Source organism: Nicrophorus vespilloides, unplaced genomic scaffold, assembly GCF_001412225.1.
Source record: "Nicrophorus vespilloides isolate i.1.1-1 unplaced genomic scaffold, Nicve_v1.0, whole genome shotgun sequence".
Classification (NCBI taxonomy): Eukaryota; Metazoa; Arthropoda; class Insecta; order Coleoptera; family Silphidae; genus Nicrophorus; species Nicrophorus vespilloides.
Genome location: NW_017097343.1, coordinates 231,340 through 247,119, shown reverse-complemented (window position 1 = coordinate 247,119; position 15,780 = coordinate 231,340). Strand labels below are relative to the sequence as shown.

The 15,780-nt window shown below is 30.2% G+C and overlaps 1 long non-coding RNA gene across 2 annotated transcripts in view; it reads right to left on the bottom strand.

Annotated features, from left to right (window-relative positions):
* Positions 1–4,513: 4,513 nt before the first annotated feature.
* LOC108559880 overlaps positions 4,514–15,780 on the bottom strand; it is a 90,084-nt gene continuing 78,817 nt past the window's right edge. Inside the window, exon 3 of one of the 2 annotated variants that reach the window (XR_001890951.1) lies at positions 4,514–4,738. This is a non-coding gene — a long non-coding RNA (uncharacterized LOC108559880). The remainder of the gene's footprint in view (positions 4,739–15,780) is intronic. The other variant, XR_001890950.1, reaches the window with a different exon arrangement.

The window sequence follows — 15,780 nt, the reverse complement described above, 5'->3', positions numbered from 1 at the left end:
GCAAATTCTCTTCTGTCATCAAACATTCAAATTAACATAATTGCACGTTCGTTTAAAAGGATGTGCAGTTAATCTGTATTATTTTGTTATTGGTTTAATTTCAGGATTTCTTGAAAATTATTAGGTAAATTCTTCGGAAAAGGTGAATTCCTGGTGACAAATATATTATATTTACATCAAGTTTAATATATTTAATATATACGGATTATTATATTTATTCCTAATTATTGCAAAAAAAATTTTTTCAAACGAACAATTATATTGCACGTTCGTATGTTTGTATGTATTTGTACGTTACTTCGGACAATGTGCTGTAGATAATGTACGTATGATCGAACATGTTTTTAGAAGGATATACTTAATTTGACTGTATCATAGGGTAAGTTTTGTTAGAAAAACTGACAAATATTATAGTAATATCAATTTGAATACATTTCATGTTTTGTAAGCTTTCCAATTTTCATTTACAAATAGATTGTTATAAATAGTACAAATTAATATAAATTGGAGATGGATGTGGAATGAAACAAACCAATAAAAAACGTGCAAAATGTTGAATGGCACCCGTGGGTACAATGCGAATGTGGCATCCGCGAAATACACATTCTAATTATAATTACCCATTGTGTATCGATGATGAATGTAAATGGTTTAATATGAATTTATGCCAATTAGTGCATAGAATAATCATGTTGTCAACGGTAGTTGATAATTTCGGGTCCGCGTCCGAAGAGTGTACCCAATACACGATGTCCCCCCTTTTCGATAGGTTTGGTCGAGGGGGGGGGGTTGATGGAGAGGAGTGAGGATTGGGTACAACCATCAACGACCCTTCGTTCTCGCCAATCTCCCCATCCGTGCATTAATTATTTTCTTCCGTCCGTGCATCCTGTAATTAATATAGGTTTCGGTCGAGCCAGGAGTTTGGCCAGGATTTGTGCAATTGGAGCAAATATTCCAAAGTGCATCAGTAAATAAGTCGGCTTTGAACAGGGACGGGTGAATTTGGAACCGGGGATGGTGCGTTGCGGAACGGCGGAGGTCGGAACTTCATTGGATTGGACGGACCAACCCCTTTGGCCACTCGAATATCAACGAATTTATATCCCTCGAGGCAAAACAAATAATTTATACTCTCCCCCACAAGACGTATAGATGCACAGTTATAAATTAAATGCGCCTGCACCAGAAGCATTTGAGCCGCTTAAAATAAATCTAACCGCATAGTTACATTCCACCCCCTTTGAAAGGAGATCATCCAACTCTAAAAAAAAATACAAGAGCAAAAATACTTATTGCAATGATTAATAAAAATACAAAACTGAAGAATTGAAATACTCTAACAAAGACCACCTAAAAACGACCCAAATTGAGAGTAGCAAAAAAATCACATTTTCCACTTGAATTTCCCCGAATAATTCTATTTCGTTTTTTCGCGAATCCAATTCGCAGCTCGCACGGAAAATCGCGATTAATTAGAAAAAAACGTTTGGAGCAAAAATAAAATATATATTTATAAGGGAGAAGAGAAAAAAATACAAGGATACAGCGTAAAATGAAAGGCGGGAAAGGAAAAACGTTTTGAAATATTGTTTACAGTTCGTGACAGCATTTTAAGGGGATTTTATTTATGCGACGTCGGAATCGGCGTGTTTACGTGGGCCATGACGTTGGGGTGTCAACTTTTGTTTAATTTACCGAAACTCAAACAATCCCTTTTTCAACTAATATATATTGCGTTTGTCGCCGACGATTTTCTGTTGTTGTTCATTGAAATGTCTCCTCCACTTTAATACCACAGCTTCATGCGCAGACACACTATAATTATTTCTTTTTAAGCTTTACTACCACACGTCTCCATTATATACAAAAAATGTATGTGTTTGAAAAGCGGAATTTAAACAAATTTCTGTGAAAAAGGACTGAAAAGTATTTTGTTAACTCAATTCTAATGGAAACTTTTTTGTATCAAATACAAAATCTTATAAAGTTGCTTTTTTTAATATTGTTCACTTCAATTTCTTCTATAAGTTATAAATTATTGTTATATTCATCCTATACGTTACATTTTAAGAACGAAAAACAAAACAAAAGATAAATAAATTTTTAAAAAATTCAACTACAGTCTTGAATTCGGATGAAAACTAAAATCATTGCAAATATTTTATTTAACCCTTTGCTGACTTTGCGTATTTCGGTAATACAAGTGGCGCCTCTACAAAATTAACGTTAAGTTTTAACGTCTGAAGTAAAGGATATGGCGGATATATCCGCCAATAACCCACAAAGGGTTAAACGAATGATTTTAATGACTACAATTATCATAATATAAATATTTATTATCCTACAGTTATATAAAGTAACTAAGAAGAAAGAAAGAAAGAAAGAAGTAATTTCGAATCATAATCAAGGAAAGTTTGGATGAATTGAAAATGATTAGGATAAATAGAATAACTAAAACAATTAAGAAATTTCAATTAAATAATTAAAATATAGTAAATATATATTAATTAATTGATTATTCTTACTACAATATAAAAATATTAATAATAATGTGTGTTTATGGAATTTAATTAAATTCTAACATAACTTCTATAATCAAAGATATGAAAAAAATATTGCAAAGTTTTAATAAATTTGTAAAGAATTATGCTGGAAAGAAGAAAGTGAAGAATAGCATTGTTTTCCTCAACTGAGAAACTCTTCATTCACCAAATTCTGCGTCCAATTAAAAGTAAAATGAAATTAAAAAAGAGAGCCTGACGTTAACTGCACCGAAATAATTAGGTTTACTTATTAGATGTAGGAATGTCCATAATTATTAATTAATCCGACAAACCGTTCTGCTCAGCTCGGAATCGCCGTGTAAAATTAATTCAATTAAAATTTTTGCGCAATAAAGAATTAAGCGCGTTTTATTCGACTTGGCTTGTTCAGGATTTTTTCCACCGTCCTCTGTCCGCTTTATTATTAATAAATTAAATTGCCGGCGACATAAAGCCAGGAAAAGTTTCCTGACGGCACACGACGTCACTGCAAGAAGTAGAAGAGGAGCAAAAAAAAGACGGAGCGAAGGCACAAAATAAAAATAAAATATACAAATAGTCGTAAAAAAAAGTTGTAAGGGTCGGAGGGAAATACGGTTTAATTAAAATTTCCACAGCGTCGAAATAATTTTCATTTCCGGTGACAGAGTTATCTTTTTCATCGGACGTATCTTGCAAAATATATAAGCAACCTTCTTGACAACTTTAAACACAGTTCTTTTTTAACATTGAATAATCATGCAGTTAATTGAAAACTAGTCATAATAAAACTAAAAAATATCTTTTATAACTAATTTGAAAAATGACCGGACTGAAAGACTTTGGTCGATAAATCTTTGACCCAATAAAAAACGTAAATAAAAAATGATAATTAATAATAATATTTAAATTACTGAGCAACTACTATTATTTTCTTTATAGACGAGATGTGTAACTTTTACAAAATAAACAATAAAAGCAATGAACTAATACGAATATTATAATGATAATTATTATGAAATGATAAGGGAGAAATTCTTGGTAGAGAAGTAGTTTCACGCAGATCTGACGTGGCACAAATTTCGCACGATTTATAGATTAGCTAGTATCTTTACAAATCTCTACACTAATCTCTAAATATTACAGGCTACATTCATCGGCTCGTTATACTCATATACGAATTTGACAGATTGCTTAGTTAGTTGATAAGATTTAATAGTTCTTAAGAGTAGTCAGTTATGTCACAGATTATACGTATTATGTGAAATTGCAAATATTTGTTAATCTTATCATTATATAAATCCATAAATATCAGTATGAAAGAGCTTAAATGAGCAGATGAAGGGTTTACCCCAATATTTGATAATGACTTCTGTAAATCAAAAATTACTTTATTAATCTTAAAATACGAGAAAATGATTGGATTAAGGATTTTTTAAGCGATTTTACAAGAATTTACTTAAGAAAATTCCAAATCAATAATATTAAATACTTTTTAATAATTTTTGGTGAAATCAACTGGAATGATTATTTCGGAATAAATAACTAATTTTTTAATAAGTGGTTTTTCTTTAAGTAAAAACATAATTTATCTGAATTAAGAAGATTCCAATTAGTTTTTTGGTGTATAATTGTCATTGTTAATATTATTCGTATAATATTATGAAAGTTAATAAAAGTTACATTTAAGGAAAGAGCAACAGAAGACAATTATAAAAATTAAGTCCTTTGTGCGAAGAGTTTGCAGAAAGTTTAAATATTGGATTAACTGGTTATTAAATAGGTAGATACAGCATTGTTATCTGAGCACGTGCATGGACAAGTTTTTTTTTTAAGTTCAGAGTTTAAGTGGAGTTTAAGGATGCGCATTTGCGGAGTCATGTGAACTGGGAGGTGGAGGATCGTCGCTAATAAAATGTAAATTTTAATATTTAAAGTTCGGTTAACGTAGCATTCAAGCGTCTCTGAATAATTTTGAAGGGTCGGGTGAAGGTGGATGAGGCGACAAGGACGAAAAAGGGATAGACGGGTTGGATGGAAGAAATGAGAGGCAGAGGCCGCGGAAATAAGAATGGTTGAAATAAAAAGTGTCCTTACCGTGAGTACCGGCCGCATTCCTCCACGATCTCGACGACCCCTTGGGGACTCACTCGGGGGTAGTTGCAGCGTCTGAACGAGCTGAAGTATGCGTCGACCTTCCCTAAGAGCCGCCCCTGCCAACGATATTACTCTATTAATAAAACATGCTGCTGCTGCCTGCCTGCCTGCCTCCGCTCCAGCTACTATTACTGTGGAAAAGGGGGGAAGAATCAGCTATTCCCCCGTTTTCTTCACAACCCCTCCATCGAGAGAGAGCGAGAGAGATGGTCGATATTCGTTCGTTTTTCTTCTCTTCTTCTGTTTGTTTTCTGGGTGTCCTTACGAAACCCTCCGAACTTAATCAACCACCTCCGCGAATAATAAATCAATTAGACCCGACCCGTGCAAATTCCAAATTAGTTATTTAAAACGGAGATGGGATTCGACGAAGACGCTCACTCAAAACAATGATTGGTTCTTATATAATTTATTGAAAACGAAAATAAAATGAATTAATTTGAATCAATTGATTCCTTAATTTAATTACGCTATAAAAAAAGAACAGTCTAATTTTGTCTTAATTAAAAAATACACAATGATACTACTATTTAAAGTAATCTAATCCTTTTGATCAAAATGTTTATCTTCAATTTTATATTAGTAAACAACAAAGTTTATAAATATTAAATTAATACATTAAATATTCCATAATAGTTCATATTATACAATATATTTATTGATTTTAAATGATGATATAATTTTAAGTACAAATATTCTATGAAAATACTATTTGTACGTGGAAAAACAAAAATAAAGTAATAAACATTAATAGAAGATTAAGAGAAACATCAATTACAGAAGTTACATTAATTAGATACATACATAAAAGTGCATACTCAGAAATGAAGAAAAATTCGTAAATCCTTCAGTATTTGGACTAAACTGTTAAATAAATAGCTAATTAAAATAGTAAAAAAAATATTGATTGATTTATTTCTGCTAATTTCTCTCTAATCATTTGATTTAATCTCCTAGTTGATCCTTATCTTCTTAAATGTTAATTGTACGTAACGCACATACGTAAAAATGCGTACGTAGTATCTTATATATATAATATCATATTATTATATAAAAGATAACGTCTTTTTGCCCCAAATTTTCAACCACTGTTATTATATACAAATACACTTAAGTTTGTGAATTTAAAAAAGAAAGAATAATATAAAACATAACCAGAATAATAGAAGCGTTTGAATGTGCAAAACGAAACACACAACAGCATTACTTTTCCATTATTTCAAACGTGTAGACACGTATTATTAATTTAAGTTTCTGATGTAATTGCTACGTGCTTGGTACAAAGAGAGAAAAAAATGGGTTGGATTTGCTGTGGGCGGAAAGGGGAAAGTCCTTTGCGAAATTTTTAATCGGACGAGAAATAAAGATAAGAAGACAAGGACGAAGTGGAACGGGTCGGAACGACATTGTCCGCAACTTTTAATTGGCTCCAGCTTATATCAAAGCCTCCTCCACCCCTTTTTTCAACTTATCATATATAATAAATGCCTCAACCCCTCGCACAGCTTTGACTAATTTATGCCTAAGCAATTTGTCGACGTCCTTAAGAATAAAGCCCTTCAGCAACAAAGACGCCTTGCGATAACCAAATATTTATCGATGAAATTAAAAGATCAAGACAATAGGGATTTTTTTTTTGTTATTATTAAGATTATAAAATACATTTTTTTTCTTATTGTGCTGAATGTATTTACGTCTTTTGTATTGCGATCCGGGACGAGACGTTCGCAATTTTAAGGTCTCTCGGAAATCAAGGGCTCCGTCGCAAATCCTGCATTCAATATGATCTCGCAGCAAAAATCTCGTTGGAAAATGTTTCGTACAATATCTGATTTACTCGGCGGTTAAAAATCGTAAAATATGAGGCTGAATGGGATCCTGATCTCATAGAAAACATTGCGTTTTCAAAATCGCATCGTTCCATTTTCGTAAATCTTCCTCCTCCACCTCCTCCTTCAAAATTCTCCATTGTTCGCAGACCGTATACTAAACAATATTTCATCCGGCATCAATTTGCTTTCTTAAATGTGCTGGAACATTTTCTTCAGTGTTTTATATATATGTAATTGATGTTCCTATTGATTCGGCGTAGGCGTTTCAGATGCATCGTTACATTGAAGGATGGCGTTAGATATATTGAAAGCCACTTTATTTTCGTGTATCCATCAACTATATATCATACACAACGCGAATGAACTAAATTTCAATATATACACTCCTTACATTTCCCACAATATTATATTTTTATTTTCAACAACTTTCTTGAATATTAAAATAGTTGCAAGAAAATATGTTTATATCCTTACAGCAGATCAATTTATTTTCTTATTATGTTATTTTTTTTTATTTTGTAGCGATAAATGTTATTATTATTATCTTTACATAAATCAGAAACATCTAATAGATTATTTTGTTTTATTTATTTTCAATTAATAATAATTTTTAAATTTGTCCCATGCGAATTTATATATGAAATAAATATGATTTTTATTTATGTAAAATATATATTCTTTATTTGTTGCGATAATTAACTGACAACAAAACGTCACATAAATCGAAATAATATCAATAAATATGCACGTAATAAATAAATCAAAGCAACCAGTGATTCATTTTGTATGAGCTGTCAAATAGACATTTGTTGATTGTGTAAAAACGATTACATAATATCTCGATAGAAAAATAAATTTCGTATTGATTTCTATTAATTTTTAAATAATAACATTTTTTACATGTGACCCATGCGAATTTATATATGAAATAAATATGATTTTTATTTATGTAAAAATCTATATTCTTTTTTTTTTGTTGCCATAATGAACTGACAACAAAACGTCACATAAATCAAAATAATATCAATACACGTAATAAATAAATCAAAGGAACTGTTAAATCATTTGTTTATGAGCTGTCAAATAGGCATTTGCTGAACGTTCAAAACTGATTACATAATTTCTCAATATAAAATTTCCTATTATTTTCTATTAATTTTGAATTAATAACAATTTTTACATAAATCCCATGCGAATTTATATATGAAATAAATATGATTTTTATTTATGTAAAATCTATATTCTTTTTTGTTTCCATAATGAACTGACAACAAAACGTCACATTAATCAAAATAATTTCAACACACGTAATAAATAAATCAAAGCAACTGTTAAATCATTTGTTTCATGAGCTGTCAAATAGACATTTGTTGATTGTGTAAAAATGATTACATAATTTCTCGATAGAAAAATAAATTTCCTATTGTTTTCTATTAATTATGAATTAATAATAATTTTTACATAGATCGCACGAGAATATATATATGAAATAAATGTGATTTTTATTTATGTAAACAAAACGTCACATAAATCAAAATAATTTCAACACACGTAATAATTAAAACAATGCAACTGTTAAATCATTTTTTTTATAAGCTGTCAAATGAACATTTGTTGATTATGCAATAATGATTAAACGATTATTCGATAGAAAAGCAAATAAACTCATTTTCTCATTGATTCTTGCTGTTTTAAGGCACAAATTGAAATTAATAACACGTGTCTACACGTGAATGTGTTTGTATCTAATATCAGTTATTGAAAATCACGTTCTTTTTTTCTTTCATTTTCACTCGGATGTTCCTCGATTTCATTTGAATTTCATCCGGTTTCCAAATTAGAAACATCTGTGTCTAGTGAAACATGCTAAATTTCTAATTGAAATTACCACAATTTATTTTCCCATGTACCTTTTATATTCCACATTTGATATGTATATTGAAAAAAAAAATCATATTACATTTATTTCTACAAATATTATTATTTATCATTCACACTACGTAATCTTTAATTTTAATAACGAAATGTGAGGCAGAATGAGAGAACTAAACTTACTTATTTTATTTGTGCTATAAGAGTTCAATTAAAAACTCTTTTCGGAGATAGTTTATTTATCCAATAAGAATATATAGAATTCTCAAAGCTCCAATGTAATTTCTTGAGATTTTAGTTTTTTTTACAATAGTTCCAATTATAATTCAACACTTTTAATTAGTCTTTAATAATAACAGTTCTAACAGTTTTTGGATTTCATCTAAAAGTTTGAACGATCAAAAACAATGTTTCATTTCTAGTTTAATAATAAATTAATCTTCCAATAAAATTACTCCGTTTCTTTTAAAGTCTAATTTAGTATTAGTGTTTTGCATCATGCCTAAATCGCTAAGAAAATTTTATTTGAATAAACATTATTAATGAAAATATTTTTTTCTTAAATTTCAAATAAATTAATTCTTGAATAAAAAAATAGAAGTAATGATTTTTTTTTAGTTCAATATCTTATAGAATCAAATGAAATAAATTATATATTTGAATAATATTTTATTTCCATCAATTATTTCGTATTTCTTCGATATTTCCATTTAACATACTCTGAATACCCATTGTTAAATAACAAAGCGTTATGAGAACATTCCGAACTCTAAAAAACGAAGATTCCATCGAATTTCAAATGCGCTCTTTCCATTTCATTGCTGGATGATTATTCTTTTCTATACAATAAAAATGTTCATAAATATCAGACAAAAATATTAATAGCATACATAATTGCTCCAAGCTTTATTTGAAATTAATTCTGGTAATATCTTTTCATGTCGTTTATCAAAAACCATCCAATTATTCGTATATACAATAAAATTTTAGCTAAAAATATTATCTAACAAAAAAAACGAATTGCTGATTTATGAAAGTTAATTGCACAAGTTTTAATTAAATATTATATAACTTTTATGTGTTTTCTTGTGATTCTCCCATTTATGTTTTCTAAATATTGTATTTTTATGTAATATTAATAATTAGAGTTTTTAACCACTTAACTTTTTTCATTGTCAAATGTAACAAATAATCCGTTAAATAAATTAAACTCATTTTTGTGTAGATTTTCTTATGAGAAATTAATTTATTAGTGAGTCTACATACTTAAATATAATTGTTAGTAATTTTCTTATGTTTATCAGTTATTACCATTAATAACGTTTCTTTGAGATGTTTAAAGTTATATAAAACATAAAAATCGATAGTAAAAATGTAATATAATGAATGTGCATTTATTGTTGTGTTACGACGCTCAATGTTACGTATTTCGAATGCGACAATGTGTTACAAAATAGTGGAGAAAACGTGTCTGTAAATCGTTTCTTAAAAGAGTCGTTTCCCATTTCAGCGTGAACTCTTCATGCACTTTTCATCTTACCGAAGATATGTGTCAATCAGTTTCCGCCGCGACCCCCTCAAACTTTCCGCATTATCCCCTCATCATCCTCCGTCGAGCGAAACTTATAGCTCCACTACACGAGTGTCAAAAGGGCGTAAAGTTTTATGAAGCTCCCACAATGCAATATTCACGTCTACACTGTATACACACACACATATTTAACCTGTCCTTCTTTTTTTTTAACCGTTTTCACCACATACGCGCCTTATTCAATGTATTATACGAACGTTTATTAACACCGAGCGCATATTAAATTATTTAACGTCCGCTTTAAAATTCATTAAAAACAATCATGCGGCGTTTAACAAGCGTTAAAGCTTTTGCATTGTACGAGGTAAATCTTTATACCGCATACATTTAAAATGTTATGTCTTTTTCAGAAACAGATTTTAAATCTTGAAATATACGTGGGGTGTAACAAAAGTTCGCTTAGTTGGCGTTATTACATTTGCTTCTGAAAAAAACAAAAGTTGTTGCTCAATTGGCTAAAGTCTAATGATATTTCATGTCAAATTTCAAGAAGATCGGTATGAATGGATACGAGAAAACGAAATATTAGTGATGTATGGTCTGTAGAAATTCCACCACCAACACATCAATAAATTCGTTTTGCTCTCCTCTTCGGATTTCGACGTCAAATTGTCGAGGAATGCCAAAATGCATATGGTTTGAATGCATGGACCATTTGCAAGTGGTTTTGCCGATTCCAAAGCCGGCATTTTTCTGTTGAGGACAAATCTCGTGGTGGTCGCCCGAAATCTATCACCGACGACACAAATGTAGCCCTGGTGAAGGCAAAAATTGACGAAGATCCAAGAATTACACAGGAAATGGTAGGTGATGAACTGGGCTTGAATGCCATGACTGTGTCGAGAATATTAAGTCATCACTTGGGTTACACGAAGAAATCCGCAAAATGAGTTCCACGAATTATAAATGACGACCGAAAAAAGGCACGTGTTCGTTCGGTACAATATTTCTTAGAAAATTTTGAAAATTGAGAGTCTAGCACCTTTAGGAAAATAGTAACATGTGATGAATCTTGGTTCAATAAGTACGATCCGTAAACTAAACATCAGTCCATGGTATAAAGCGTAGAAGTTGCAAATCTATAGTTAAATCAAGAACTCAAAAATCAGCAACAAAAGTGATGGTGTCAATTTACTTTACCAGTGCAAAAGTGGTAACTGCTATTCCACTAGAAACTGGCCAGATGGTAACTGCTAAGTTGTTTACAGAAACTTGCTACCACAAGTTTTCAAAATTTGTTGGAAAACCAGAAAAGATGGGAATTTCGTCGCTACTTTTTGCACCATTATAATGCTCATACTGCTGAAAAAAACCAACAATTTTCTTGCGCTCTCTGGCATCAATGAAATTCGCCCAGCACTTTACTTTAGCGACGTGTGATTTCTGGCTGATTCCGAAAATTTAAAAAAAAGGAAGAGTCTTCAGTTCGAGCTCCAAAAAGCCGATTTTGAGATATGTTTTGAAAGGTGGCTCTACCGACTTAAGAAATGTATTAAAATAAATGGAAATTATGTTGCGAAATTACAAAAGGGTGAAAATTAAATATATTAAAATATATTTTTTTTCGAGCCAACTAAGCGAACTTTTATTAAACCCCATGTACTTATCTTGTTATATTATACATAGAAAAACTAAAAACCTATTGACCTATTACATAATGATTGATTTGTGAGAACAATAATACATGTTACATATTATAAATCACTGCAAGTTGTAAATATTCTTTGACGTTATATTAAAATAATGTATGGGATAAATTCATTAAGTACATAAACATAAATAAACTCGGAAACAAGTTCTTAACTTTAATGTTGCAACAGGCTATAATAAAAAAAAAGAATAATTGTTAATTACACCTCTAAATTGCAGCAAGACTGAAAATCCTTCACATGCATTTACCGCAGAGCCGATATATAAAACTGAACAAATAAATAATAAATTTTTAAACCAAGAAAACATTTAACGAGCCATTAACTCGCAGTTTACGAGTGAAATCATTTTTCACGAACGAAGATTAATTACCCACCCCAAAAAAAGCAAGTTTTTTTTCCCCGAGCGCAGAAAACCGAGCACGGCTTAATCCGGATTACAAAAATTTACGTTACTTTACCAAAAAACAAGAAAAAAAATGCAGTTCTAATCGGCAACAAACACAGTATTCAACCCTCTAATTATTAATTGAAATTACGTTACAAAAGCAAGAAAAAAAAAATACAGTTCTAATCGGTCACAAACAAAGTTTTAGACCCTCTAATTATTTCGTTGTGTTACGTTAAAACAAACATTCGTCGTATTCCGCTGTTTGCTCATCCCATTTATAACATATATAGCATATGTGATGTTTGTATGCATTTCCGGGTTCCGCATTGTTTGCGGAAACGGATCTACCCGATGCATTTATTTATGCCCTACATAAACTATGGATATAATTTTTTTTTTAAAATTTATTTATCACTCATTTTTTATGACATTTCGGATCAATCTGTTGCACTTGGCGATTCGCATCCATCAAGAGGCGAAATCCAATACGGTGCAAAAATATTTACGCTTTTTTTTATTGAATTTTTTGTATTTTGAATCTGCGTTTTTCGGACGGAAAATGCATATTAATACTTTGTTGACAGTTCGAAAAAATTATTCGTAATTTTATCGGCGATGATCAATCGCTGCATTACTCACGGAAAATAAATCGGCAATTGAATCATATTCATTAGATTCATCTATTTGTATTATGGATGTGATTGTTTGTTCGTTTATTTGATGCTTTTTATTAGTTTTGCATTTATTTTATTTATATAAATAATGCAATTGTCAAAAAGTGGTTTATTATTTTAATAAATGTTACGTTATGAATTTTATAAATTTTGATTATTTTCTTGAATACAACGTGAATTGGTGATTGAGATAAAGTTTCTGTTTGGAAACCGAGTGGTATTTTGAATTTTATATTCTTATTTTGAAACCGAATATATTTCAATATTTTTTTTTCTGTAAACTGGTAATTTAATTAATAATTATAATCATTTAACTCAAATTCATTAAATATTTTGATTATTTTATTTAATGCAACGTAGATAGAAGATTTGTAGATAAAGTGTCTGTTTGGAATCTTAGGATTTATTCTTGAATTTTTGTTGGTGAACCTAATTTCTGTACTATTACATTATTTTATGTATACTTTCATTAATATAGTGTAAAATTTCTTGTCGAAAACTGAGTCGTATTTGATCTTAAATTAAATTTGTGTACGCTCATCAAATTTGTTCGTAAACCGAATTTATATATTGTAAATTATATGTAATTTATAAACTGGCAATTCGATTACCAATTATAACTAAGTTAACAAGTTAGAACGAAAATGAACAATCAATGAACGCCTGCTCGCAATAAATCTGCATAAAATTTACGATGTAGTAATCTCATTATGCAAAGCGTTGACTAATTAAAACAAACAAGAAATAGTAACGCTGATTAAGCGAAAAGTATATGAATTTTTTGAGGGTTAAAAACACCGCGCAGATTAATTGTAATATGTTTTAGTTTGGCCTCGGTTCCGGCTCTAATTTATGCCACGGACATTATTTTTCATTTTATATCCTATAATTTTAAATACGGAAGAATTTATTAGCGCAGTGATTAAAATGAAGCGAACCTCTCTCTCTCTCTTTCTTCCGCACACTTTTCCTCAACTCCAGCGAAAAACTTAATTTCATATTCCAAGCATATTTATACTCTCAATTTACTCTTATTTTTTTCCAGTTTACTTTACGTTTTCTTTATGCATACTCATTATTATTCGAAATTTTTAATAGATGGGAAACTTTTCATCTCCGATATTTTTGTGCCCTTATTTCGTAGTTATTAGCAAATACTAAACAAGTGGAATCTTGAACTTTGTATTAATCATTAATTATTTTTTCTTGGAATAGATTTTTCTTTATAAAAGTTTACTGAACGCTGATTGTCTGCAGAAATTATCATATGTCAATAATTATATCAAAATGTACATACCAATTCGTTATTATGATACAAGGTTACAGCTGTCATTTCACAATCCATTACTAGACATCCATACAAACGTACTATATATTCCTATGAATAAGCACACAACATATTAGTCTGTAACTTCAGTCAAAGTTTCTAAAATAATCATGTACATATCATTGAACGTTAACTCTAGATATAAGTTTTAAATAACTATATACAAAAAACGGACTATTTCAATCGCTTTTCTATTAGATGAATGCAAACGGATGTAAATGTAGTTGAATCGTATTTGATGTACGTTCAACGTAAACATATAAATCGAACGAATTGATCCGTGTATGTATAAAGCGAATATGTAAGGAGAAGAAGTGGAATGCTCTCGAACGTATAGCTTCAAACAATGGTAGTTCGTTGATTCCTAATACTTGTATAATGGAAATAAAGTGTCGCTGCTGTGTCAGGTTTGTTCGTTGGTGTCGGAGAACGTGGGGATATTTCGATATGGAACACACACTTCTTCGCGACTCACGTCGACAATTGAAATCCTTTGCCTGTGACAGCTAACGAGCAAACAATGAAGGCACCAGCGATTTGCCAAAGATTACACTAAAACTTGCACAATGCAATTCATTCCGCATCGCGAATACCTTAATACGAACAGTTAGTTATAAAAAGGAAGAAACGCCAGCTCATCTCTATCCATCCTTTGTTACTCGCGATAGTTTTCATTATTATTGTACAATAACAATGCACGTTACGTCAGTGTTAAGCGCATCATCCGTTCGATCAAACTCAAACATCAACTATAAACTCTATAGTAATGTATACAAAAATCAATTTGGATTGACGTAATCAAACATAAGCCAACGTCATTACTGAAATTTAAATCCAATTTTACAGTAATTACTATTGAGAAAAAAATTAAACATAAAAAATAGCAAGAAATTGTAAAATATTGGAAACATATGTCAAATCTACACTATTCTTCAATGAAATATGAACTGTCTGAATCGACGCAAAATAAATTGCAGAGTATTGCAAGTTGTAAAGTTTTTTTTTTTGTAGCCACTCTGTACTTTGTTTTTATGTGTATAAAAATGGATGCGCTTTGTGCTATATTTTGTGTGTGTGAACTGTGCGGAAAATAGAAGTATATCAGTTTGTCGAAGAGCGCATGAATTATGGATTGGTTCATACGGGAAATGGGTTGTATTAATAGATGTATGAGAAGCGGGATTTCAGTGGGTAGAAGTGTCTGCAAAATGTAATACGGTAAGAGGGATCACGCAGTAAGGATTCGTGGCTTGTTCAGATCATATTCAGTACCGTTAAACTAATCCCACTGATATTTAGTTCAAGTGTTTCAAATTTGATATATTTATATTAAAATAGTTAAGAAAAAAAAAACATATTCAATTTAGAAAATGTACACATTTACTACTAATGAAAACATTAACATTTGTTAATTTGTTTTACAATAATCTGAGATCATTAAATAAAATGTATTTTTAATGTTTTTTAATCAAAATCAGATTTGAACTTTAACTATAAATTGTACGTTCGTGCGGTCATTAGTATGTTAGTTCGAAGTGTCAATAATAAACGTGCTCGTGTTAATATTTTTAAATCAAAATCAAATTTTAACTCTAACAATAATTATTATTATTGTACGTTCTTGTGGACTTTAATACTTTAATTCGGTCATTACTGAACGTACATTGAGTGGGTGCATTAAATAAAATAAGTTTTTGAAATGTTTCTGGTAGGTTTTTTTTATATTATAATGTAAAGAAGTTACTGGTAGGTAATTTAAAGA